The sequence below is a fragment of the Elephas maximus genome, chromosome 18, assembly GCF_024166365.1.
Source record: "Elephas maximus indicus isolate mEleMax1 chromosome 18, mEleMax1 primary haplotype, whole genome shotgun sequence".
NCBI lineage: Eukaryota > Metazoa > Chordata > Mammalia > Proboscidea > Elephantidae > Elephas > Elephas maximus.
In genome coordinates this window covers 70578428-70604581 of record NC_064836.1, presented here as the reverse complement: position 1 = coordinate 70604581, position 26154 = coordinate 70578428, and the positions used below count along the sequence as shown (strand labels likewise).

Below are 26154 nucleotides of genomic sequence, written 5' to 3'. Positions count from 1 at the left end.
CCCGCGCCGCACACGCGGAGCGCCTTATAAGGCAGCGCGCTGACGTAAGGCCCAAAGCCGGGCGCGCTGGGCGCCCCGCTCGCATTGTTCGGGCGGCTCCCGGAGCGCGCGCAGCCGGCTCCAGCGCAGCGCGGCTCGACAGCGGCCCCGGCCCGGCCCGCGCCCGGCCCGCGCCGGCAGCTCAGGTAAGCGGGGGCCGCTCTGCTGCAGCGCGGGGCGCTGCTGTCCTGTCGGGGAGCCAGGCTGCGGTGCTCGCGGGTGGCTCCCCACTATCTCGGCGCCACCGGCTGCAGACATGCTTCGCTGAGGGCGTTCAATGAACTCTGGCTTCAAAACTTTTTCCAGTTCATACAAAACTTTCAAGGTTTTCTGCGGCGGAGCAGAGAGAGATGGGATTTAACTTTAAATGTTGAGCGATTGGGCAAGACTGTGTATTACATACGCTCTCCCAGTGAGCTACTCGTTGAACCTGCCCGTATGAAGAAATCTTTGGGGAAAGGGGTGGGGGGGATATTGTGGCACAGTTCTCGTTCGGATCTTCCCTCCTCCTGCAGACTCGCTTCTGTCTAAGGAACAGAGTGCGAAACACTGCGACATGGTAGTGGATTCGTTAGTGCTTTTTTTTTCCTTCTGAATCTTAATGTATATGTATATATATATATAACAGAAAAACTGTTAGTACATTTTAGGATTAGGCTGAATCTAGCTTAAAAATGAAAAACACTTTAAGCTTTAAAAAATCTTATCAACGCTCTTCTGTCTTGAAAGTATATGCCAGTTTGTAAGAGGAAGTAACTGTCACAGTTTTAAGTTCTTTTTACTTCAGCTCCAGTCACTGATAAATGACCAACCACACTAAAAATTAAAGTTATCCTCTCTGGAGTAGTATTTTGGATGATCGTTTATTATGTGAAAATACTAATTTAAAAGGAAAAACTTACAGAACTTTGCACCATTACTAGTTATATCTAAACCTTGAGCAGGCTATTGTTATAAACTAACCCTTACAGTAAGATAACTTAATACTCAGCAGATGCTGAAATCCTACATAATATTTTACTTTACTTTTCAAAATAAAAATCAGCAGAGGAATTAAAAATGAAAGATACGTTATGTCAAGTTTAAAACATTAGGAGATAAAACTTGATTTATCGTTCAGACTTTATCCAGCCTGAACATATTGTAAAATAAAACTTAAGAACTCTGTGACAGAATTACCTTTTAAAATAACCTCTTTATGTTTTGTAAGTATACACAGTGCAAAGCCAGAATTCATACACTGTCATTTTTGTTGAGTCACTCTAAGACTGAAAAATGTTTAATATTGTTGGCATTTGAATTACCACATAGGATCTGTTTAGATATAAAGTTTAATAGAAGAGCCAAAAACCCATCGTCATCGAGTAGATTCCCACTCAGTGACCCTATATGACAGAGTAGAGCTGCCCCATGTAAACTTTACAGAGGCAGGATTGCCACATCTTTCTCCCACAAGCAGCTGATGGGTTCGAACTCCCAACCTTTCAGTTAGCAGTGGAGCACTTAACCACTGCACCACCAGGGCTCCTTAACAGAAAAGCAGAGCACCATAATTATCAGAGATGTTGTGAGTGTTATAAATTCAAATTTTGTTTATATCTCACTGTCAGAAGAAAAAAATCATATCCTAAAGGATTTATCATTTGAAACATACCATTTCTTTTACATGCTCAAAATTTGGGATCTATCTGTATGTTTCTAGTAATTTCTGTGGCTGAGATTTTCAAAACATATGGCATTGGTGTCCACCATTTTGGCTTCGAAAAGAGTGTTTTTTTTTTTTTGCTAATTTTGTTGGGTGCAATACAAGGCTTGGTTTTCGTATTCTAAAAAAAAAAAAAAAAACTACACATTATTTAGCCTGAAGTTAGGCTATATAAACTGCAAGCTAGCACTGAGAAGTAGGGTTTTCCCAAAACTATTATTTGAAACCTAGGGAAGCCTACCATAATGAGAAGAGAGAGAGGGGCCAACACCCAGGTCACTGTGGAGAAGTACAGAATATGCACTAGAAAAGTTGTTTATTTGATATAGGCTGTAATTGGAAACTGAAAAATCCCTGCCTTGGGAAAAAGGTTATTCTGCTGTTTTGAATCTAATAGAGGAGGAGGGAAACAGAAACCATTAATTATTGTTTCAGTTATACCCAAAGTACCATCTGTACCATAAACTATAGCTCAACTGTTGAAAATCATAACCTCTATCAAAGCTCTAACAGCTGTGTTTCCCAGAGTCTGCAATTTATTTTTTTAAAGCAGGCAAGCATCAATTTTTTTTTTTTAATTTTAAATGACAAACTTCAGTATTCCACACCTTTTCCCATTTATTAACTTTAAAGCGTGGTTCACAGAACAATCACTCATTAAGACCCCTTTTAAAACTGAAAGTTAAACAAGATTTATCAACGGATACATATCTCACAGGGTGAGCATTCTTGGTTCTTAGGACAATCTATATGATTGAAAAAGTGTTTTTTGATTGAATAAATGTGCATTTTACACTTGCAAATAAAGTACATTAATTTTGTGCTTAAGAAATTCATGGCAAATGTTTTGGCCCTTTATGGCGACTGACCTTAACTGTTAAGCACTGGTATTTTTGTGATGTTTTCCTAATGCTGGAATGAAGTCGATAATAATAGCCAATATGAATCAAGCCTGGGCTTTCTTAATTTTCCCATTAATTTGCCTCCTCAAAAGGCTGTTTCACAGTTCTCTGCTGCCTCTTCCACTGAAAAAAAGTGCCGTTGGTAATAAATGGATTTTGATGTAATGAAGTTAATTCTGTTCTGTCTATACCTAGTGCTTCAGGGCAAAGCAAAAACTCTGCAAGGTGAACAGGGAAAGAGAACACAGCCCCTCCTATTTAAGGGAAAGAGGAAGGGCGGCTGGAAGAGAACTGCTTCGAAAAGACTGGATATAGTGGTGTAAGAGTAAGAGGGTGTAAAGCAGAGTTCGTCTCAGTCCATCTCAGGAGCTGAAATGCCCCATCTGTTGCTTACAGAGTCAGCATCTTTGAAAAATCGAACACATCCTACCTTATTCTCTTGGGCATATCATTAATCTTAAATGAGTTTTAGGATTTATTTAAATTGGATTCGACCATATCCATTTAACTGCAGTTTAAACTGATTGTTTAGTTTCTGCGAGTTAAGGATTTCAGGATGAAGAGACACTGCACATGCAGCTGGCATCATACACCTTTATATTTCTGTGGCTGCTTCTGCCATCACCAGAGGACGTCTGAGCCACCAACCCAGCCACTTCTCTGTTTCCTTTGCTGGGAATTCGTGTGTGCTGCAGAGGCTTTGAAACTCCTCCGGCCGGTCAGTTTCTTCTCCTGAAGTAAGGCAGGGCCTTCCCGTCCTGAACCTTTCTGTTAGGCGCACTGATTCCTCCTGGGTCATCACCAGCATGGCTGGAAGCCCTGTCATACCCCTCTTAAAAAAAAGAGTTGAGGTTCTTTCCCCCACCTTCATCTGCACTAACATTGCCTCTGACTGGGAAAGCTGGGCAAACAAAAGTGGGAAGGCTTGCCAAGGGAAGTCCCTTGGTTCTTTTCAGATAGGGGAGAAGCATTCCTCCTTCATGCTTGTCCCCTCAGACGCTTTAGCAGCTTGAGCTGGGCCAGCAGCAGTTTTAATTCTCAGTCCAAGCACAGAGGATGACACTCCAGTAGTGTTCTTTTATTTATCTGACTATTCTAACATTCCTGTGTCCTACTGTTTCCAAAGTAAGATCAGCTCCTAAAGAAACATTTTTTTTTTTTTTAAACGAATAGATGTGTGTGGGGGCGGGGTGCATAGGCAGGTATGTGAGTGTGTAAGTGGGTAAGTGTATCCTGGGATAGGTAGAGGTGCAGATACACATACAACCAATTCCTTGTTTCTGTTTAAGACAGCTACTGAGTCTAGCCTAGAGCTTAGTGATTATTAGCCAAAGAGAGCCTACATTACGTCAGAGTGGCAAACACCCATCTCCACAGATAGGAGTTTCAGAAGTGCCTTGCTGAGTTCTTCTCTACGGACAATGTAATGCCCCAGACCCCAGAGAGTACGCACTACTCGCGTGCACACCCCTGGCAGGGACTGTCCACGGAACATTATAGCTGGAAGAGGCCTTGGAGGTCATCTGATCCACATGCCTCACTTTACAGGAGAAGGAACTGATATCTACAGTGTAACTGTCCCAGAGACACAGAGCTACTCAGAGGCAGAGCCAGGGCCCGCTGCATTCTTGGGCCTCAGCCTACCTTTTGCTTCTCCTTAAATTAGTGGTAGGAAGAGAGAACAGAATTCCCAGAAGCAGCCTCGGCCTTGTAGATGGTTATCTGCATATAAAACCCATTAAAAAAAAAGAAAGTTGAAAGCCTCAAAGCTCTCTTAATAAGTACAAGCAGTTAAGAGGCAAAGGGAAAGGAGGGAGGTGAAAATAAATATGGTTCAGCTAGCCTATAACAATGCAAAACCAAACCTGCCGCCATGGAGTCGATTCCAACTTCTGTGTGTTACGGAGCAGAACTGGCCGTGGGGTTGTCTTGGCTGTCATCTTTAGGGAGGTGGATTACTGGCCTTTCTTCCATGGTGCCACTGGGTGAGACTGTACTGCCAGCCTTCAGATTACTGAACACAAACCACTGTGCCACCCAGGGACATCTTAACAATGGAAGGAGGAAGATACAGGGGAGACGAAGAAAACAAAAAGTAAAAGTGCTTAAGGTCTCTGTGTGGCAAAACTTACTCCTGACTGGAAGCTGAGAGGTGCCCTGGAAATTGTGTGTTTGTGTGTGTGTGTGTGCTGTGATCAAAGACATTTAGGTCTGAATCACTACCTTGACAAGTCACCTCTTCTTAGCATCTTCCAACTAAACATTCTGCACTCCCAGCCCTCTCCAGCTAGCGAGCTCCCTTCCAAAATTCAAAGCAATTTAATGCCTTCAAAACAGCCTCCCCCAAAACTACAGAGGAAGTCACTCATGAAAGCTGTAAGCTGTTGGTGATACCCTGCTTTATTCCCCTTCAGACCATGCATTGCTAACTGACATTAAATTACACATTAACTGCTGATTTGTTTATTGTGGGCCTACTGAGCTATAAAGGAGTCCTGGTGGTACAGTAGTGTAAGTGCTCGGCTGCTAACCAAACAGTTGGTGGTTCGAACCCACCAGCCACTCCACAGGAAAAAGATGTGGCTATCTGTGGGGCAGTTCTACTGTGTCCCGTAGGGTCGCTACAAGTCAGAATCAGCTTGACGGCAACGGGTTTGGTTTTTGTTTTTGACTGAACTATAAACTTCTTAAAGGCAGTACTTGGCCTGTTTTGCAGCCAGCCTAGAGTACCTGGCTGTAGTTAGTAGGTGTGTCACTAGGACAAGAGGATAAACACGTGAACAAATGAATTACAACCTAAAAGCTTCTTATTTGGTAAGAAATGAGTATTTCTGGAAACAGTAGGCTGGAAATGGTCCCTTCTTACACATTTTTTTCAAGAGGCCGAAACATATCCCTGCCACTACTTGGAGTAACTGCATAGAATTGACTTAAAAACACAAAAACCAGAAAACAACTGAGGCCCAGATGAAGTCAACCCACTGCCACTGAGTCGGTTCCAACTCACAGCGATGAAGTCAAGGCAGGTGTAACTTTGCTTTGTACTATAAGGCATGTGTTGTGTAGGCAGCTGCTTCTCTGTTATCTGCCCACCACCACCCACCTCACTTAAACTCCCTCCTCAAAGTAATGAAGTGAAGGTGGTGAAAGAGTACCAGGTGAATCGCCCTGGGGCATGGAAGGGTCTGTAAGCAAAATATGAAGGACAGAGGGCAGTGGTTTTTGTCCTTAATGAAGGGTGGTTCCTCTGAACCTCCCTAATCGCTAGGCTTCAGCTGAGGGCCTGGAACATGCAGCCCAGCTTGTCTTTGCAGGAACTGGAAACCAGCAGATTGCCTTTTCCCAAGCACACACTTTGATTCCAGAGTTTCTGTGCCCAGTGCACCTGCCAGCTTTACAGAAAAAGGAATGATTTTTCTATAATAACCAAGTTAGGTAGCTCTGACACAAACATGTGAAGACAGCCTAGAGCTGGCACCTCTCCTCATCAGCAGTCAACACTTACTGAGCATTTCTACCAAGCACTGTGCTAAGCACAAAGCAGAATGACATGCCCAGTGACTAAGTTCTTCACACATCACACCACGTCAGCGACCCAGCTGAACCTACTACCGTGGACTGGCACCGCGTTAATGACAAGGACTAAGATTACCAGTCTCTTGCACATGGCTGCGGTCATGGTCCCATCCCTGCTTTTTTAAAATATTCTTTCTTTACGGGCTGATAAAGCAATGTAGACCAGAGAGGTCAGCAGAACATAAAAACTAAGTAAAGATAAACAATGTGGGATTATTTTAAAAAACAACAACAGAATACAGCCAATTTCCAAGCTTGGCTAATAGTGATCCAGAACTGACATGGACATACAGTGTTACTCGGTGGTGAGACTAAGGAGGAGGAATAATGGTCAATAAGTCTAAGCTCTTGTTCTTCTTGGCTCTGCCACTCACTCACTGGGGGAGCCTTCATCAGCCTTGGCTTCCACGAACCTAAAAAAGGGAAACAGTGTCACCCACCTCTAAGTATCAATATTGGATAGGGATTAGATAGTGGGCAGTAGCCCCTGAGGAAGCTCTGATCAAGAAGCATGCAGACTATATAAATAAAATGCAAGCTACTGATCGTATCATTATAGAGACAAATCAGCTAAAGAAAATGGAGGAATGGGAGAAAAGAAGTCTTAAGCACAGACGAAAGATTAACAGACTGTAGCACTTAAGGCTGTGAGAGCTCCAAATCGTTGTACGCTCCAAGATGGGCCGCTCTGACAGCAGCAAATCTGCCCGATTATCAGGTCTCACGGCCACCAGTCCTGGAGCGGAAGTTTCAAGGTGAACTAGGTTTTTCCCCTTTTAAAATTCTTTTTAAAGTTAATCACAACAAAAACAAATCTCTGAGCAGAGATCATAAGAAGAATGTAGATCACATGTGGGCCAACAAGACTTAAATGTCAGCTGCTGTTGCCCTGGAAGACAAGGAAGGAGCTGCTGGGCCCAGGAGTCTGAGGAGAACATGAGAAAGTTCTTGGCTTGTCACTGAAGATGGAGGGCTACCAGTGAGATGCTGGGCAAGTCCCTTAGCCTCAGCTTGCTAGTCTGTTCATTGGGAATGTCAGAAGGGGGGGAACCACTCTGTGGAGTTTGTGAAAATGAATTTTCTGCTCAACGGAAGACTGTCTTTAAAAGTAATATCAAGTCATTTACTATCAAGATAGTTATACACTCATAAAAGAGCTCTGGTGACACAGCGGTTAAAGTGCTCAGCTGCTAACCTGAAGGTTGACGGTTTGAACCCACCAGCTGTGCCTCAGGAGAAAGATGTGACAGTCTGCTTCCATAAAGATTACAGCCTTGGAAGCCCTATGGCGCACTTCTACTTTGTCCTGTAGGGTTGCTATGATTCAGGATCCACTCGATGGCAATGGGTTTAGTTTGGTTTTGATTATACACTCATATTATTAAAAGAAAATACCACTGTATTTGGGGTTGCATATTATCCTTAAGGCTTTCCTACAACTGGCTCTACGGGGGCAAACAGAGACTTTTCACATAAGGCTAAGAACAACTTTGTCCAGTGATGTGGAGTTCCACTCGTCTCTGTAGAGAGTGTACCCAGTAAGATTATTCTTACAGTCCCATAAGATTCATCAGGCTGAGCAAAGAATCATGGGCTAAGTTAAGATTCTCTGGCCAAATTTCTCTACTCCAGTGAATGGTTCTTCCTCCAAAACTCTATTTGTCCTTCTGCTTGAATAACATGAGTAAATTCTGAGAACTTTAGGCACCCGTCAGGCTAAGAAGGGGTTATACTCTCCAAAGAAATAGTTCTCACCTATCAATCAAGAATATACCAAATTCAAGCCCGTGTGGGGGATACCAAACCCACTGCCGCCAAGTCAGTTCCGACTCATAGCGACCCTATAGGACAGAGTAGACCTGCCCCATAGGGCTTCCAAAGAGCGCCTGGTAGATTTGAACTGCCGAGCTCTTAACCACTTGGCCACAAAGGCTCCATGTGGGGGATACAGAGGTATCAAATCCTTCAGGGAGCCTACAGTGGATTTGAAAGCAAGACTAATACAGAGAAAAAAAATTAGAAAGTGGTACAAAACAATATAGAGTGTGTCATAAAACTGTAAGAGTGTGGGGGCCCAGAGAAAAGGGAAATCATCAAGGGTAGACATGTTAAGAAACATTCACGGAAAAGATGGGAACTGAAACGTAAAGAGGGTGCCGTAGAAAGAAGCATTGCTTGGGGTCAAAGAGAACAAAGGTTTGAACACCCAACCTCTAATTTTTAAATTCATTATTTGTCGGTCAGAACTCCCCGGACTTCCGCAGAAGGGAAGGCATCTTCGCTGACTTCAGTCCTTTGGTAAAGATTAAATGTGATGATAAAGCAGTCAGCACAGTTCCAGACCCACAGCACTCAATAACTGGTTCTATTAACTCTTCTAGTCCTGCCAGTCAGCCCACGAGGATGGAGCTCCCCTGTCATCTGGTGCTCCGAGGTACAGGGGGTTGCCTCAGGGCCAGGGAGGAGGTGTTCTGTTGGACACACAGCCCCGAAGAGCTCTCATTCTCTTCTGCCCAGCCATAAAGTGAAGTAAAGGATTAAACTTGTTGGAGAAAATGCCACATCTCTAGTGCCCAAACTCAGGCACGCTGAAAAGATAGGTTTTTCTTTATCCTGATTCCCCTGCTGAAGGGACTCCACCTGTCAGAAACCCACGTGAGCTTTCCCAAAGATGTCTTTCTTAGTCGCCTGAAGTAAGAAACAACTTAATGAGCACTTAAAGGACCAAGGAGAGCAGGTGACTGCAAAAGGCCCCTGACCTGGGATCTCCCAGCTTTACCTTGCAAGTTCTGACACGCCTCAGAGGCACACATGTGAAAATGAAAAACGAATCTGTAAGACAAATCTTACAACTTTGGACTTAACGGCGTAGATCAGCTCCTAGCCACAGACAAAAAAGATTTCCTTTGGAAAACTAACAGTCTCTTTAGACCTTAGCTCCTTGCTTGAAAATACTTCTCCCTAGGTGTTAGTTTTTCAATTTAATTGTATTTTCTATTTAGCATAACATTGTGTCAGAACAGTACAAAGATTTATTTCTTAATTTTATAGCACATTTGTAGACTTGAACTACAACAAACGCTCGACATATAAAGAATCAAAAATAAATCTGAATCCCATGAAATTCCAATTAAGGTTTCCCATATAGTTATGAACCACTGAGACTAGACAAGTCATAAAATCTGTTCTGATAGAATGAAACATTTTTGACATGTGAATTTGTACACAACGTAGAGGAATGGAGGGAGGAAGGGGGTCTATTTTAAAGGCTAGTGGGGGGTGTTATTTTGTGGAACTGACACTGAGGATCATCAAAGGCTTTGCAGGCTTTAAAGATGAAATAGTACTGTTTCCCCCACGTTACAGCTGAGGTGACCGGCAGATGAGGCAAGGTCACAGATTAAGTCAGATTTTGGTCCAGTATTCCATTTGCAGCTTTTCATTTGAGAATTGGGGTTTTGCTTTTTCCTTTGTTTTTAGCTGTAAATGGGTACACTTCAAAAGTGCTTTAAAAGTGCCTTTTTCAAAAACATTTTTTTCAGTTGCTGAAAACCTGAAATCATTTGCCCTCTCTTAAAATTCAAATCACAAAGTAAGCTATGGTCAGGATGAAAATAGATGGTGGTGATTCAAATAGGATGTGTGTGAGGTACACTATAGCCTTTTCTTTAACTCTGCCATAAACATTTCGTACAGAGATCAGAATAATTAAATGGGTCAAATCCTGCTCAGGGACAAAACCAGCAGCAGACCCGGCACCAAGGAAGTGGGGTTTAAGTCATTGCTCTCACCTCTTGCTGACCACTCTGCCAGTAGAAATGCCTGTTGGAAATGCTCCTCACTATGCAAGCTTAATATTCTCTAGAACATAAAAACCCAATGTAGAGAAGAGGAGATAGGGTCAAACACTGTACCCACGCATTCTATCTTTTTAACGCGTGAAAGCGGCAGAAAAGGAAAATGTAACCAAATGCTCTCTGGACTGTCAGCCGAGGGAAGATCAAACGAGGTTCAGATGACCAAGGCAATTTTAATGTTTACAAGGCACGCAAGAGGACACGTGAAACACAGACCATACCAAAAAGAAAAAAAAGTCATTTACATTCCAAAAGATTCTAAAATAAAACTTGTCCACCTGTCTGTAATTAAACTTTACATATGGCCCAAACTCACAGCTCTCCAGAACGTTATGGAGGAGACATAAACCAATAACTGAGTAACTAAGTCAAAGGGGGGGAAGTGTAAAGAGGATGCTAATTGATCTGACTGGCAGAATGCCACCCAGCATCAACCTTCATCCTCCCACTGCCCTGACCTCTACCTGCCATTAGACGTGGGCACCCAAATTTTCTTATCCCCTTCCCCCCTGGTCTACTGATTTATTAAGCGAACACAGAGAAACAAAAAAAAATAAGTCCTCTAAGGATCAAAATGTTTCACATTTAATACATTTCGGGCTCCTATCTACCCTGTGTCTCATGGCAAACCAAATGACTTCAGCAGTCACAGTAAAATACAAGCTTCTGTCGTTGTGGTTTCTACATTTCTGAAGTTTGAATTTCCCACTAACAAGTTAGGAAATGTTTGGTTTCCCAAGCATACCAGGTTAGCCGCTGCCTCTGTGCAGGCAGCCAGACTACAAGGAGGTGAAAACCTGTTAACTCATCCACTCCAGCACAGGACTGGTCTCTGCCTTGGCCTTTTATGTTAAAGCTGACAAAACGATCCCCAGTGGATTAATATATGAAAACCAAATAAAGGAGGAAGGCCTTTTCAAAAAGAGTTACAGGAACAGAGGCTTAAAAAAAATTTTTTTTTTTTTTTTTTTCTTTTTGGCTAAGAAAGATCTGGGAAAGGATACACTATAATTTTTTTTAAAGGAGAGAATAAAAGAAAGGAAAGCAACCCACCGAAGAGTAAGCGTTAAAAGAAAAGAACTACACCAATCCTCCAAGACACTTACTTGCAATATATGAATGAAAATAACTTGTGACCCGGGGAGAGAGAGGGGACTAATGGGGATTAAAAGTAAAAATTCTGCAGCTCTATTAGAACGCTTTTCTAAAGAATTCGTTTCTGCTTTTCTCAAGCTACAAAAGGAACTCCTAAATAGAAACAGACTTTGAGTAATAAAAGAAGTATATAAAAATATACTTAGTAAGATAAAACACATACATACACACTTCTAGGAGTATATAGTATCATGCCCTTGAAGTCTGCCTGAGTAAGGGCTGCCTGTTAAAAATATTTTCCGAGAACTTTAAGTTCCTTGAAACGTTCTGCGGAAATGGCATTTATGACAAATTCACCTCCTCTGGGGAACATGAGATGTTATTACTGGCAAAGCCATAATTTTTAAACCATCCAAAAATAATTATGAATTTATGCCAAATGACTAAACTTGCTATATTATCACATGAAGAGAATATTTGCTAATGTCTCATGATCAAGGCTCAAGTAGCTATGAATCTACAGCAAATACTCTGGCGAAACAGTGGATTGCTAGTGATGGTGATTTTCTGTGCCCTTGACAGGCGGACTGTTCCGGCACACAAATTCACAGGAGGATGGCACATAAGGCAGCTGAGACAGGAGATGTGTATGGAGGTCATGGCGATGAGAAACAGAATTTGGAGTAAAAAGTATACTGATATTCTGATTCTCCAATTACTAGTAGGACCTCTGGCAAATTATTTAACTTCTCTGAGTCTCAGTTGTTTATTTGTAAATAAGCACAATTATATCTTTTTTTTTTTTTAACTTTTATTGAGCTTCAAGTGAAAGTTTACAAATCAAGTCAGTCTGTCACATATAAGTTTACATACATCTTACTCCGTACTCCCACTTGCTCTCCTCCTGATGAGTCAGCCCTTCCAGTCTCTCCTTTCGTGACAATTTTGCCAGCTTCCCACTCTCTCTATCCTCCCATCCCCCCTCCAGACAGGAGATGCCAACACAATCTCAAGTGTCCACCTGATATAATTAGCTCACTCTTCATCAGCATCTCTCTCCCACCCACTGTCCAGTCCCTTTTCATGTCTGATGAGTTGTCTTCGGGGATGGTTCCTGTCCTGTGCCAACAGAAGGTCTGGGGACCATGGCCGCCGGGATTCCTCTAGTCTCAGTCAGACCATTAAGTATGGTCTTTTTATGAGAATTTGGGGTCTGCATCCCACTGATCTCCTGCTCCCTCAGGGGTTCTCTGTTGTGCTCCCTGTCAGGGCAGTCATCAATTGTGGCCGGGCACCAACTAGTTCTTCTGGTCTCAGGATGGTGTAGGTCTCTGGTTCATGTGGCCCTTTCTGTCTCTTGGGCTCCTAGTTGTCGTGTGACCTTGGTGTTCTTCATTCTCCTTTGCTCCAGGTGGGTTGAGACCAATTGATGCATCTTAGATGGCCGCTTGTTAGCATTTAAGACCCCAGACGCCACATTTCAAAGTGGGATGCAGAATGTTTTCATAATAGAATTATTTTGCCAAGCACAATTATATCTTGTTTCATGTGACTGTTTTCAAGATTAAATGACTAGCATGGTACCTGTTGTTGCTGTTAGGTGCCGTCAATTCGCTTCCAACTCATAGTGACCCTGTGTACCACAGAACGAAACACTGCCCGGTCCTGTGCTATCCTCACAATTGTTGTTATGCTTAAGTCCATTGTTGTAGCCACCGTGTCAATCCATCTTATCAAGGGTCTTCCTCTTTTTTGCTGACGCTCTGCTTTACCAAGCATGATATCCTGGCATGTAATAATTGCTCAACAAATGGTAACTCTGTTATTCACAGACTGTAGAGTGGAGGGACTACTATGTGTCTGTTGCTCACAGTTACACCTTTATCCCCTAGCCTGGTACCTAGTTCAAAAGCAGAATAAGTACTTGCTCAAATATTTACTGAATATCAGTTAAGTACTAGGTACTGTTCTTGAGTTAGAAATCTAGCACTGAATGAAAAAGACCAATTATTGAATACCGCACACACACCCTCCCCCAACCTGCATGAGTTTATATTCTAGTAAAGAGACAGCAATAAATAAATAAAACACAGTATTCCAGATGGTATTAGGTGAGGTGAGGAAGAGAGCCTTGAGGCTTCAGGGGTGAGGGGAGAGTGCAGGAAAGAACAAACACACACCAAAAGCAGGAGCGGGAGAAAGGAGAAGCTCTTCTGAGGTCAACACTCTCTGTCTGGGCTTTCCAGCATGTAGCCTGATGAAGTGCAAAGAAAGGAAGCTTCACTCTCAGATGTTGTCACTGTTGTGTGCTGGCAAGTCAATTCCGACTCACAGCAACCGTATATGAGAGAGTAGAACTGCCCCATGGGGTTTTCTAGGCTGTAACCTTTACAGGAGAAGATCACCAGGTCTTTTCTCCTTCATAGTCACTGGTGAGTTCAAACTGCCGACCTTTTGATTAGCAGCCCAGTACTTAACCATTGTACTAACAGGGTTCAGTCAGATAGGCCCTGAATTTTTATTCTGGTCTGGTTATTTATTTGTGCTGTTTGGTAAATTATTTAATGTGTGCAAATCTTAGTTCTTTTTGTCCCTCCCCCATCTGTAAAATGGGAGTGATGATACTTCGCTCATAAAGTTGGTATACGGATGAGAGGTAAATCAAGTGGCACAGAGCAGGCGACCTCTCACTATGCTTGTTTCCGTCCCTCTACAAGCCAAGCCTGGCACTGGACAGCAGCTGGGGACTGGAGTCTGCATTCTAGTTCCAGGGCTGCCATACAGTAGCCTTGCATGGTGTTTTGTCTGCCTGAGCCTTAGTTTCTCAAGTAGAGAAACAAATGCAGCTGCTACACACAGACGTTATAAAGACAGAGGTATAACAACCAAGGTGCTATCTAAATCATTTTACTACTAAAATGTATCAAAACAGCAAAAGTACTGTATTTTTACACAGATAATGTGTGTCTTCTACATTTGTTTGCCAACTTTGCCCTCCTCCCATGAGGTATTTTCATAAGTGCTGATATGACAATTTTGTTTTACATGTTGTTGTAAAAAAAAAATTAGCATGGCACACTTACAAAAATACTTCATGGGGGAGGGTGTGGTTGGCAAACAAGCATAGAAGACAACTGTTATTTGTGTAAACATATGGTATATGACTCCTATACCTCTCCATACTATTCCATAAAAAACACCCTGTAAATTTTAATTTTTTTTAGCATAAAGTTGTAAAGATTTATTTAGCAGTCATGTTGATTTTTATTCCCTTTTCCTGCTCCTGCTTAAGAATACTGACCTAATGGAAAGATCCCAAAAAACTGTTTAACTGCAAAAAGCAAGGTGTTGAACAGTGTTTACAGTAATTTACTTGTTGTGTGAAAAAGGGGAAGAATAAGAATCTTTACTTGTACTTGCTTGTTTATTCTTAAAGAAACTGTGAAATTACATATAAAAAACTACTATCAGTGATTCTAGGTCAGGGAGGAGGAAGACAGACAGATGAAACATGGGGTAGGAAGGAGACTTTTTGAAGTACATCTTTTTAATATACATGTTTTGAAACAAACATTTATTTCAAAATATTCCAATATTTCACTTTTGGATTTTGGATCAACATGGATCAAAATCCAAAAAGTGAAATATTGGAATATTTTGAAATAAACATTGGAAATAAAAAAAAAAAAAAATTCCTTTGGAATATTGATCCAGAATCTAAGATTGAAATTCAGATTTGCTTAAAAAGTCAGAAGTCAGCAAAATGAGCTGAAAACCCCAAATGATCTGAGACAATTCAGGTATCCTGTGTATTTCCTCAGCATTTTCTTCTGGAGAGCTCAAAAATCACTATTAAATATTCTCAACCGTCTTCTCCACATTTTGAATGCAGCACATATTAAAAAGGGCTGTTCTCTCGGGGCTGTGCCAAATCGGTCTGCCCACCCGCCTCTAAGTCCCCAAGCAGATGAGTCTGTGAGAATCTGGGCCCAGCAGAGAAAGTGCACGTTCACACTCAAGGAACGGAGAGCAGGGCTAAGATGAGAAGAACGTCAGAGAGGATTTGGGATCCATCCTGATATCCTGGCATCTCACTGGATACTGTACGTTCAGAGCATCATTCTCTTCCAGGAAGAGAGATGAGCAGAAGGGCAGATCTGTGAACAAAAGAGAAATGGGAAATAGTGGCTAGTCCTGAGTACATTTGAGCAGCAGAAAATGAGGAGTTAATGAAGAAACAGCTAACGCACAAGAATCTAACATTAAATTCCAAAAAATTAACTATGCCCTAAAACAATGGTTCTCAGCTAGGGCAACTCTGCCCCCCAGGGGACATCTGGCAATGTCTGGAGACATTTTTTGGTTGTCACAAGTGATCTGGGGGTATTGGGGTACTGCTGGCAGTCAGTAAGTAGAGGCCAGGGGTGCTGCTAATCATCCTACAATGCACAGGACAAAGGCTTATTCAGCCCCAAACGTCCATAGCGCAGAGGCTGAGAAACCCTGCCCTAAAATGACAGTCATGATGTACAGGGCTGAAAAAATCCGAGTGGCCTGAAGGCAGATCACAATAAATGGATTATACAGTCACGTCGTCCACTCTAGCACGAGTTCTGACTGTCCCCCCCAGGTGACCCCTACTGTAGTCAGTCCCTTGTGGCCGCGGTGCTCTTCCGTGTCACTCGCCATTGGTACAGTGGCCGACTTCTGATGATCCAGCCGAGCAGCCGGCTGCCACGGAGCCAACTCCGACTCCTGAAGACCTGTGTGTCTGAGCAGAGCTGTGCTCCATGGGGTTTTCAATGGCTGATTTTTGGGAAGTAGATCACCAGGCCTTTCTTCAGAGGCACCTCTGGGTGGACTCAAACCTCCACCTTTTGGTTAGCAGCCAAGTGTGTTAGCAATTTGTACCACATAGGGACTGATATTTATTGTGTACCAGGCATGCTTACTATGGACTGTTTTACTTAACCTCAGAATGACTCTTATGTGTAATAAATTTTTTTTTTTTTTTTGGAGGGAGGCTTTAATATTATCCCCATTCCACAGATGAAGAATACGAGACTTGGAGAGGTTAAGTCACACTGGGTAGAAATGGGGAAGCCAGGGTTCAACTCCAAAAGTCGAACTCCAGAGTCAACTTCTCACTCTGCATTCCCTTGCCCCCCCACGTTATTCCTTTGCCTCTTTCCTGCTGACGCTTTGGTGCAGGTGAGTGTGGGTGCTCCCTGCCAACAATCCCACCTGCCCCTTGCCTCTCAGCTGCCTGCACTGTTTGCTGCCACTTACTGCTGGGGAATGAGCAGAGCAGAAGGGAGAACATCAGCCCCACCCTAAAGGACACCCTCGGGGCAAACAGTTAAGATACAGAAGAACACAAATCACAAAGAACAAAACCAGCCTTGAAGAGCATGTTATTGAACATGTTCAGAAAAGGGAGGGGAAGGAATGGAGAGAGTGAGAAACAATGGAAGTGTGAGGAACCTGGGGTCAAGCCCATTATCACCATCACCATGTACCAGGCAAGGCAGTATCACAAATACAGAGCGCGCACCCTCCTGTGACAGTACAAGGCATCACGTGCTGGCTGCCCTGCTAGATGCTTCTCTCTCAGGAAGGAGGGACAGAACAGCCAGGCAGCGGCATCACAGTTGTGGGACACGTAGGAACAAGGAGACCTCTACCTGAAACTTTCAGTCTGCCAAGGACATAAAGCCTTCATCTGCTGAAAGACGGGCTAGTGTTCTTGATGTGTTGTTGCTAGTGGCCTTCGAGTCTATTCTGACTCATGGCAACCCCAAGTGTGCAGAGTACTCCAAAGGATCTTCAGGGTTGTGTATTCACAGTAATAGGTTTTGAAAAAGCTTATTCTTGATTGCTATAAGATATTCAAAACTAATATTCAATTCAATTCAAAAACTAATATTCAATTCAAAACTAGGTAAAAATAAAACCATCCAAGTAAATGGCAAAAAAAAAAAAAAAAAACCTGAGTAGATAACTCTTAATATGAAACATTAAATGGGGGATGGGGAAGGTGTGAGATGAATGGTGAGATGAACACCGTCCAGTGGTTCCTAAGAGGAGGCTCCCTAACTGACAACACGGCACTGAAGTAGTCAACATATATTATTACCCTGGTACAGACTGAAGCTTAGTGTCCTTCCTGTCACTCCCCATCAGTTCCCATTTCCTCTCCCAGGCCTAGGCTAAGCACCTTTCCAAGTCTCCACCTGGCCCTCTGATCGCCTGGGAGGGTGTCTTTCTTAGTCCAGACTCCATGGGCACCTCTTTTGGTCTCAAGATGAAAGTATTATTGTTGTAGCTGTCTGACTCCCTAAGCCCTGTGCCCATGGACCCTCAGGCTGGCCTGTTCCTGGTTCTGGAACCTTGCCTTTCAGCAAATTTTCTTTCTGAGGAGACCCATTTGTCTCAGTCAGTTTCTCTGCTCTTAAAAAAAAAAAAGAAAAAAGAGTGAGCTTTGCCCCAATCCCAGTCCCTCTGTTCAACTGAGAATTTCATAAGCTCTTCTCAGAATCCTACTTCTCAGCTAAAAGCTCCCATGATCCCTATAATTAATAGGTCATTTGACTATTTGCATCTTATTAATTCACTCCCTGGCCCCAGGAAGCCAAACGAGACTGTTCAGATGATGAAGAGTTCTGACTCACGGGTGCACCATTTTTACCACCTATTCCTCCGACACTAACCTATTATTCCTCTGACACTAACCTAAAGCTTCCTCCATCGCTTCATGACCTAATTCTTGTTTCCTAATGAAAAAAAAAGTAACCCAGCTTGCTGGATTTGGACGCATCTATGGTGTCTCTCAATGATCTCAGTGACGATGACAGGATCTTCAGTACCAAGGACATAAAGCAGACACAGACACACACTCATACTCGAGTAGCAGATGCCAAAGAAAGTGTTACTGTTCTTCTAGATCTTGCTGACCAAGTTAAATGAACTGAACATTACATTATGGTGATGGTATGCTGTAGCTGTAATTTAAGAAAAAAACCTTTGACTTATGAGAGAAATAAAAGGAAGCAGCATACATAGGGAAAAAAAAAAGAAAGAAAGAACTGGTCATAGCTATTTTTATGAGTGCTCCTAAAAATTACAGCCGCCAGTGAAAAGTCCTATTGAAAAAGCAGGGAATAGAACAAGGAAACATAAATTATAGGCCTCATTACCAGGAACCTATTTCAACTTAAGGAAGCTTTTCAATAAATTCTTTGTAATTACTCTGCAGACTGCTCTAACTCTGTCGTTAATCATGAACACAGTTGCTATCAATGCAATCCAACAACGAAAACTACGTATTAGACAAGAATTGCTAAAAGATACAATGGGATTTAATCACAACCAGACTATCAAAGTCTGGCCATGAGAGTAGATGGAAAAAAAAATGAATAAAGCAGTGTGATGTATGCAACAGTTTCCTGCTTAGTAAACAACATGTTAAATCAGGAAGAAAAAAACCAAGTATTAAGCTAGCTCTAGAAGAATGAATGAAAGCCTATACAGGAATTGAGGCCCATCAAAGTGAAGTCCACAAATTTAGAACTAGGAAAAGAGTTATACTATTTAAGCATCTTAAGAAAAGACCAACTAGAACAGGGCATCATGACACTCTTTGGTTGCTGATGGGGGACTATTTTAAGTTATGACCAGATTGATCTGTATGAGCATACAAAGGGGTTTTAAAAGAAATGCTGACAAATAGCAAGCATAGTGCTTCGCACATAGTAGATGCTCACTCTAAGTGCTTCCATCAAGATTTGTTTAATGAACTAAATGTCAGCTGAATTACACAGCAGTGTGGATGGACCCATTTTAAAAACCAGGCAACTCTGGCTTCCCTGACCTTACTTGAAATTGTGGTTTCAAGCAAAACACAATGTCTTAGAGAGACACGGTTTTGTCATTAACATTTTGCTAAGGACTGAGAAAGAGGAAATCAGAAGGTGGAGAATCTTCCATTTGCCTATGGTAGCCACTAAACCAAACCAAGAAAACCAAACCAGTTGCCATCAAGTAGATTCCAATTCATGGTGACAAGTAAACAACTGGCTTTATTAATGACAGAAACATCGAACCAGTGACTAGGCCAGTGACTCTGGGGACTTCATCAGGATGAAGCAGCAGCTGACTCACTAACAGCTGAAGGGTAACAGCCCAAACCTGAGGCTTTTCCAGAGAAAGACACATTTGCCATTTTACACTTCAACTGTCTATCCTCTAGAGCAGTTGTTCTCAAAGCATGGACTCCTTCCAGGGGGCCTGTGGGCTCAAAACTATTCTTATAATACACTAAGATGTTATTTGCCTTTTTCACTCTTACTCTCTCACAAGCGTACAAGACCTTTCCCAGAGGCTACATGACGTGGATGACGTCATTGCTCTGACAGTTAATGGGAGGTATGAAGCAGATCTGAGAATCCAGCTGTCTTAATTAAGCTAGACATTAAAGAATCTGCAGAAATGTAAAACAACGCAACTCTTCTCACTAAATTTGTTTGAAAAAGTTGTTTTTCATAAAAATGTTATTTATGTTAACATAACGGGTTTATTATTTTTCAAAAATATTTTCAAAATATCTTAGTTTTAATTTCTAATACAGTAAATATTAACAGATATAATCCACACAATCAAAAGCTCTTGAGGGTCCTGAATAATTTTTAAGAATGTAAAAGGGTCATGAGACCAAAACGTCTGAGAACTGCTGCTCTGGGTCCTTTACTGAATTCTGCTAGGTCTGCTCCTTCTTTTGCAACTGCCTGCGAACTCTGAGAACAGGGCCCCTCCTCTGTTGCCCTCCATATAGCCCTAGCACTAACTACAGTCCTTTGTGCAAAGTCGGTGCTCAATGTTTGTTAATTAAATGAACAAAGGGAAAGTCCTGTCACATTCGTAACATCAGAAGTTTTAAATTCAAGATCCACATAGTAAATTCAGTGGAAATTTGTCCCCTTAAAATGACTGATGAGAAGTTAAGCACACTATGAAGTTAGTCCCTACTTACAGGTTGATTTTGCAGCTAAGAAAAAAACCATGCCATTGATGGCTTGTGGAGTTGATCTTACTGTGTCATCATCACCCTAAATTTACATGGGCCAACTGTCTAAGAATCTGGGAAACTAAAAACGCCGTTGATGTGTCAGGGAGGTAGGACTATAGATGAGTATTTCTCTTTTCAGTTCCATTCGCTGTTGATGTAATGTTTCTTGTGTAATAAAACAAACATTTGTCCAGTTAGAACTCTGGACTCTGAGGAAAAAATAAGAATCACTCCTTTGTTTGCAGAGATGAAATAAGCAAAGGAGAGTGAGGGGCTGGGACATGGACATTTCCCACCCATCCCTGTTCTTCTCAAGCAAGCAAGTCCATGCAGTTCTAATGCAGGGACTTGAAGAAGGAAGAGAAGGAACTGTTCTACCAGTTGTGATTATTTCCAGAAGCTCTGCAGCTATGAAACAGATATAGTGATGTGCTTGGAGAACCCTGATTAGAAACTCACAGCTCATTTTCTTAAAGGCCTAAAACCATGCATATGGTAAACACTAGAGCAACCTCTTAAAAAATGAACACGACTATTTTGGGCAATGCTACATAGGCAGTATTTTCCACAGAAAGGCCTATTTGTTCATCCTTTCATTCATCCAATATTCACTTGATTCCCTCCATGTGTAAGAGCTTTGTCCTAGGCACTGTAGAAGACACAAAGGAATCAGACAGTCAAACGTGGGTCCTTGTTTTTAGTAGAGCTGATAGCAATATACATAACTAAGACAAAATCAAAAGCGGTGAGACCTGCGTATAAATTATTATGGGTATAACTGGCATTATAGCATTTAGACACACCATCTGTCTCGTATGTGTATTATATGATGCATATTACTAACGCTCATGAGCATTTCACAGAGGGAGATAAAATATAGTAACGCATGTGTGCTGACATATTTGTGTGTAAATAAAAACTGAGAAGACCCTCTATATAATTTGTTGTGAAGAACCAGCATTATGGTTAGTACCAAAGAACACTCAAGATGACAGATGTGATATTCTTGAAAAAACAAGAAACTGGTATTACACATAATAATAGTGATAAACCACAGTTAAGTTACAGCCGTTTCGAACCATAATAGAAACTCTAAAGAAAAGCTGTAACAAGATACTGCTTTAAGCCAGTTTGGATTTAACTACCTCACATTTGTGTCCATAAAATCAGCTTCCACAACCTGTTTTTACTGGATAGGAGTCAATGAATGTTCCTTATAATCCTGAGGTATCAGTACTTGAACATGATAATGAGTACCGTAAGAAAGTGGTCTTCGAAATGGGGTACATGTATCCCTGAGGGTCCAAGAAGGTTTTCTAGGGTTACACAAGCATGGAGAGCTTTGAGGGATCAATTTCCACGTCCTCAATTCCTATATGTATATTTTCCCAAAACTGATCTGCCAGAAAGTGTTTGTGTTCTGTGAATTCTCCTTTCCCAACAGCCCTTTTGAGACAGCCTTCTTCTTACTTGACAAAATTTTACAAAGATGCAGCCTCCAGGGGGTGGGGGTTGGGGGAGCTCTCTGGGGCACCAGATAAAGGGACAGCTTAAGGGTCACTATGAGTCTGAAACGACCGTAAGGCACCTAACAACAGCGAACAGAAAGCCTCACACCAGATAAAGGGACAGCTTATGGGTCACTATGAGTCTGAAACGACTGTAAGGCACCTAACAACAGTGAACAGAAAGCCTCGCACCAGAGAGCAGAGCAGCAGCTGTAGCTGCAGAAAGAACCACTGGATGGCGCAGCATCGCGTTTTTTTCCTCCAGGAAGAACTCAGGGCGACCCCCTGTGCTTTATCACGTTTAGAAGTGAGATGGTTCCCAGAGGGATGTGTACTTCCACGTGTACTTAAGTTGAAAAATGAAGACAGGCTTTTTCTGAAAGAATGTCTGATTCGGCTGGCTAGTTCGTCAATGAGGACTGTTAAGCTATACGGCGGATGTTAAAACCTATCTTTTGCAAATATTTAAACCTTGGATAAAAAAACTCTAGATGCCAACTCTAAGATGTATGAAGGGATTTTTTTTTTTTAATTATTTTAGGAGATAGAGCAAATGTGAAGACCACTGTCTAAGAAATACAGACTACCTGTCTTAATGTAAGCATAATGATCCATGAGAATTTTTAAGTTCATCGTTTCTCCACGCAGAGACAGTACCTTGAGAAAGGCACCTTGTATGTGGCCACTTCGTGTGATGTTTAGTGTTCTTTCTTGGAGAGGCAATTGGTGTAGGGAAACAGCGCAGGCTCTGCCCCATCCTAACTTTTCTGTGCCTCAGTTTTCGCGGGTGTAAAATGGAGACAATCATCGCAAACCCTGTAAGCTTACCATGAACATTAGAATTGGAGATGCACAGACTTCTGTGCTTGGCAACACATCAGTGGCACTAAATAAAGAATGGCAGCTATTATATATCTCCTATATTTTAGTATGGAGCCCTGGTGGCACAGTGGTTAACTGTTCAGCTGCTAATAAAAAGGTCAGCAGTTCAAATCCAGCCGCTCCTTGGAAACCCTATAGGGCAGTTCTACTCTGTCCTATAGGGTCACTATGAGTTGGAATCAACTCAATGGCAATGAGTTTGTTTTTTTTTAGTTTTATATTTTAGTCTTAGGACTGTTTTAGGAAAATCGCAAACTGGAGCTAAAATTATTCACTGCTCTTTTTAACTGAAAATTTAGCTATTGATCCATCATTTAGATGTGTATCTTGAGTTATTTTTTTCCAGTAATGCAGACGGATTTCAGTTAATTTAACCGCACTCTGCCTTCTATTAAAAAAAAAAAAGAGAGAGAGAGAGCCAGGTGGGTCAGAAATACAGTCTATATTTACAGATAATCCATGATAAACAACAACTGACTGAGTTCATATTCTGCCAGAATTCCATTTCTAGAAAGCATCTGACATGTGAATAATAAAACCTTGCTACCCACAGTCAGTCCACAGGCAGCAGACCCAGCATCACCTGGGAACTTGTTGGAACACACAAGTTAAGCCCACATCAGACCTACTGAACTGGAATCTGCATTTTAACAGGATCCCTGGGTGACTGGAATACACACTAAAATTTCAGAAGCTGGTAAAGAACAGGTCCTTAGGAGGAATGACATCCAAGTTCATACACGCACACACATACCAACACGTATATAGATCAGTGGTTTTCACTGGGGCTGGTATTGTTCCCAGAAGACATTTGTCAGTGTCTGGAGACATTTTTGATTGTCACAATTGGGGGGAAGGGCTTTACTACTGGCATCTAACTGGTAGGGGACAAGGATGCTGCTGAACATCCTACAATGCACAGCTGGTCCCCCACAACAAAGACTGCTCTGGCCCAAAATGTCAACTGTGCTGAGGCTGAGAAATCCTGGCACAGATTATGCAGCATTCCTGCATGAAGGTGTTATTAACTGAAACTGTTTATGGGGGGGGGAAAAAAGCAATAGTTTTACTACGCAGCTCCGAGGAGATGAATTTCAGATCTGGAGAGTTCCTGAATCTTAAAAATCTATGTTGCTTTCAAGATTATAAGTGCCCTGGTTAAAAGGCCTGAAAATCACTTCTCTGCTTTTGCTAGCAAACCCACAGTCAATGATGGTCTGTCTTATTAGCGTATAAGTCAGTCAGCATCAACACTAAAATCTGTTAATATCCAAAGAAAACTAACAGAGACAGAAAATTTAGTTAAAGTCAATCCTACTGAAAGAAGAAAGCAGGCTTAGGCACCTCAACTCCACACCTGCCTAACCTGAAAACACTCACAGCCTATGTTCTCATTGTATACATCTAAAATCCCTTATATGCAATTACAAAAATTCAAAAACTCTGGAAACAAAGTGTGTGTCAATCAAACCTCTCCTTACATGAACTCATTCGGCAGCAAAACTTGAACAGGTGTGACGTTATTTATAATTTTAAGTATCCCACTTAGTGTAACTATTCACATGGTTCACTGCAGCAGTATTCAGGGGTTTGCTTAAGAGGTGATAGCCCAGGCCTCACTGGGAACGATCCTTACTGCCTTTCTAAAATTTTACAAACCTTAGAATTCTGAAGACATTTGGCTTCAAGAGTTCTGAAAAAGAGATAACGGACCTCAAATGATTAAAATACAGTTAACACTCAGCAAATATTTTCTGAAAGCATTCATATAGATAGGGAAGGAGACAGATAAAGATATGACATATTTTCATAAGAAGGAAGTTTGTTTTCTTTGAAAAAAAAGTGCACCGCATTAATATATATATTTCTGCATATTAACTCCCATTTCCCTCCCTGAAAGGCCTTACCTGACTAGGCTATTGACTGTGCTGTGGTGTGCCTGTGTGAGTGTCCCAGGGAAATGACAGGTTACTGAGAAGAAATGCTGAGAGCAAACATACTCAAATCATCAGCTTTAGTTGCCTACCTTGTGAGATGGGTCTTCAGAGCAGATGGGGATGTCAGCCAATTTCCAGAAACCATGACAAGATGCATTTCACTTGCACTGAGGCTGCCGAAAGCATCGGACACAATGAAAACAACTGAAACTTTTCAAAGCCTTTTTACCCATACTGCATTGCCAAGATTCACCCACCATTCCATTTAATGCTCTTTTCATTATGCTGCAAAACAATCTTCCCTCCTTTATATCCTGAGAAAGCACACCCTCTTCTCATGAAAATGAAATAGCACATGATATTATTTAGTAAGTTGAAATCCTGAAATGTTTTTGTGAAACTGTTCTCAAATAAAAGTGTAAGAATTGTGTAGAGAGAGGAACATATTTCCCTGCAGTTACGCTCAATGCATTGTTAAAACCACTCAGTCCGATTCTAATGCTAAGGTGGGAGAAAGAGGCGCTATGCCCAAGCTTCTGTAACTATTTCACCAGCAAAGCAGCTTCTCCATGGACTCTACCACATGATTGTGAAGTCCCACGACCATTCACCAAGGAGCTGCCATGTTTTTCTTCTCAGGCTCCCAGGTGTCTCAAACAGGGAGTGGTTCACAGCCAGAGCCATGGGAAGCCTCTTGCCAAGATCGTGGGTGAGATCACCACCACCCCACCCCGAGCACCCTGCCCTGCTGCTTCTGAACTTCTCAGGCTGCAACCCTCAGACCAGCCTCCTGTCACGTTCTCAAAACAGGAAAAACTAAAAGTGGGTCCTCCCCACGAAGAAGTTTGGGAATTCTTGCGTGACAGAATGACTTTAAACATGTCCCTCTTGTGTAGCGTAATCACGTAAGAGAAGAGATAAGGATTTCAGAAATAAGGACTGTATATTTCTAAGGAGACAGCTCCAGATTAGTTTCTTTTCAAAATGTTCCCTCAAAACCTTAAATGAACAATTTTCGAAAAGAAAATTCTATGGTAAGGATTAAAGACATGCACTGGATAATTAACTCATTCCTGATAGAAAAGATATAATAAAATACTATGAGCTCTTTATGCTTTACCAGAAAACAAATATTTATAACTGCATTCAGGACAAGTCTTTTAGTTCAATTCTTCAGGCATTCCATATTCTATTTCAGCTTCTGTATAACAATACTGCAACACTGTAATTCCAGCCTCTATAATCAGTCCATTCCTAGTGTAATTAAGAGGGCCACAAATTTAAAACTGTGCCCTCACTCCTAAAGGAGAAAGTATGTGGAAGGGAGAGTTTATGCTGCGTGTAAAATGCCCTCCTGTTATGCTCACAAATTTAAAATGTAAAAGAAAAACATGGCATGCTATTTATAGTCATATTTAAGAAGGAATCATTATGTTCCTGGTAATAGACCCTCCGACCCTCATCAATAAGCTCTTTCCTAGCAAACCCCATGCTCTTCCCATATCATGAAAACTCCAAACCCCTCAGCTGCCTCTCAGTTCCTCTCATTTAACTGCCATTTGCTGTGTTCCTAGGACAGTGTCAAGCTA

The 26154-nt window shown here is 41.9% G+C and overlaps 2 protein-coding genes across 4 annotated transcripts in view; one reads left to right on the top strand and one right to left on the bottom strand.

Annotated features, from left to right (window-relative positions):
* CMSS1 (cms1 ribosomal small subunit homolog) overlaps window positions 1-26154 on the bottom strand; it is a 425391-nt gene that overhangs the window by 355342 nt on the left and 43895 nt on the right. The window lies entirely within an intron of this gene.
* FILIP1L (filamin A interacting protein 1 like) overlaps window positions 78-26154 on the top strand; it is a 63117-nt gene continuing 37040 nt past the window's right edge. Inside the window, exon 1 of the mRNA XM_049857918.1 lies at window positions 78-185. The gene's annotated coding sequence lies outside the window, so the exon portion shown is untranslated. The remainder of the gene's footprint in view (window positions 186-26154) is intronic.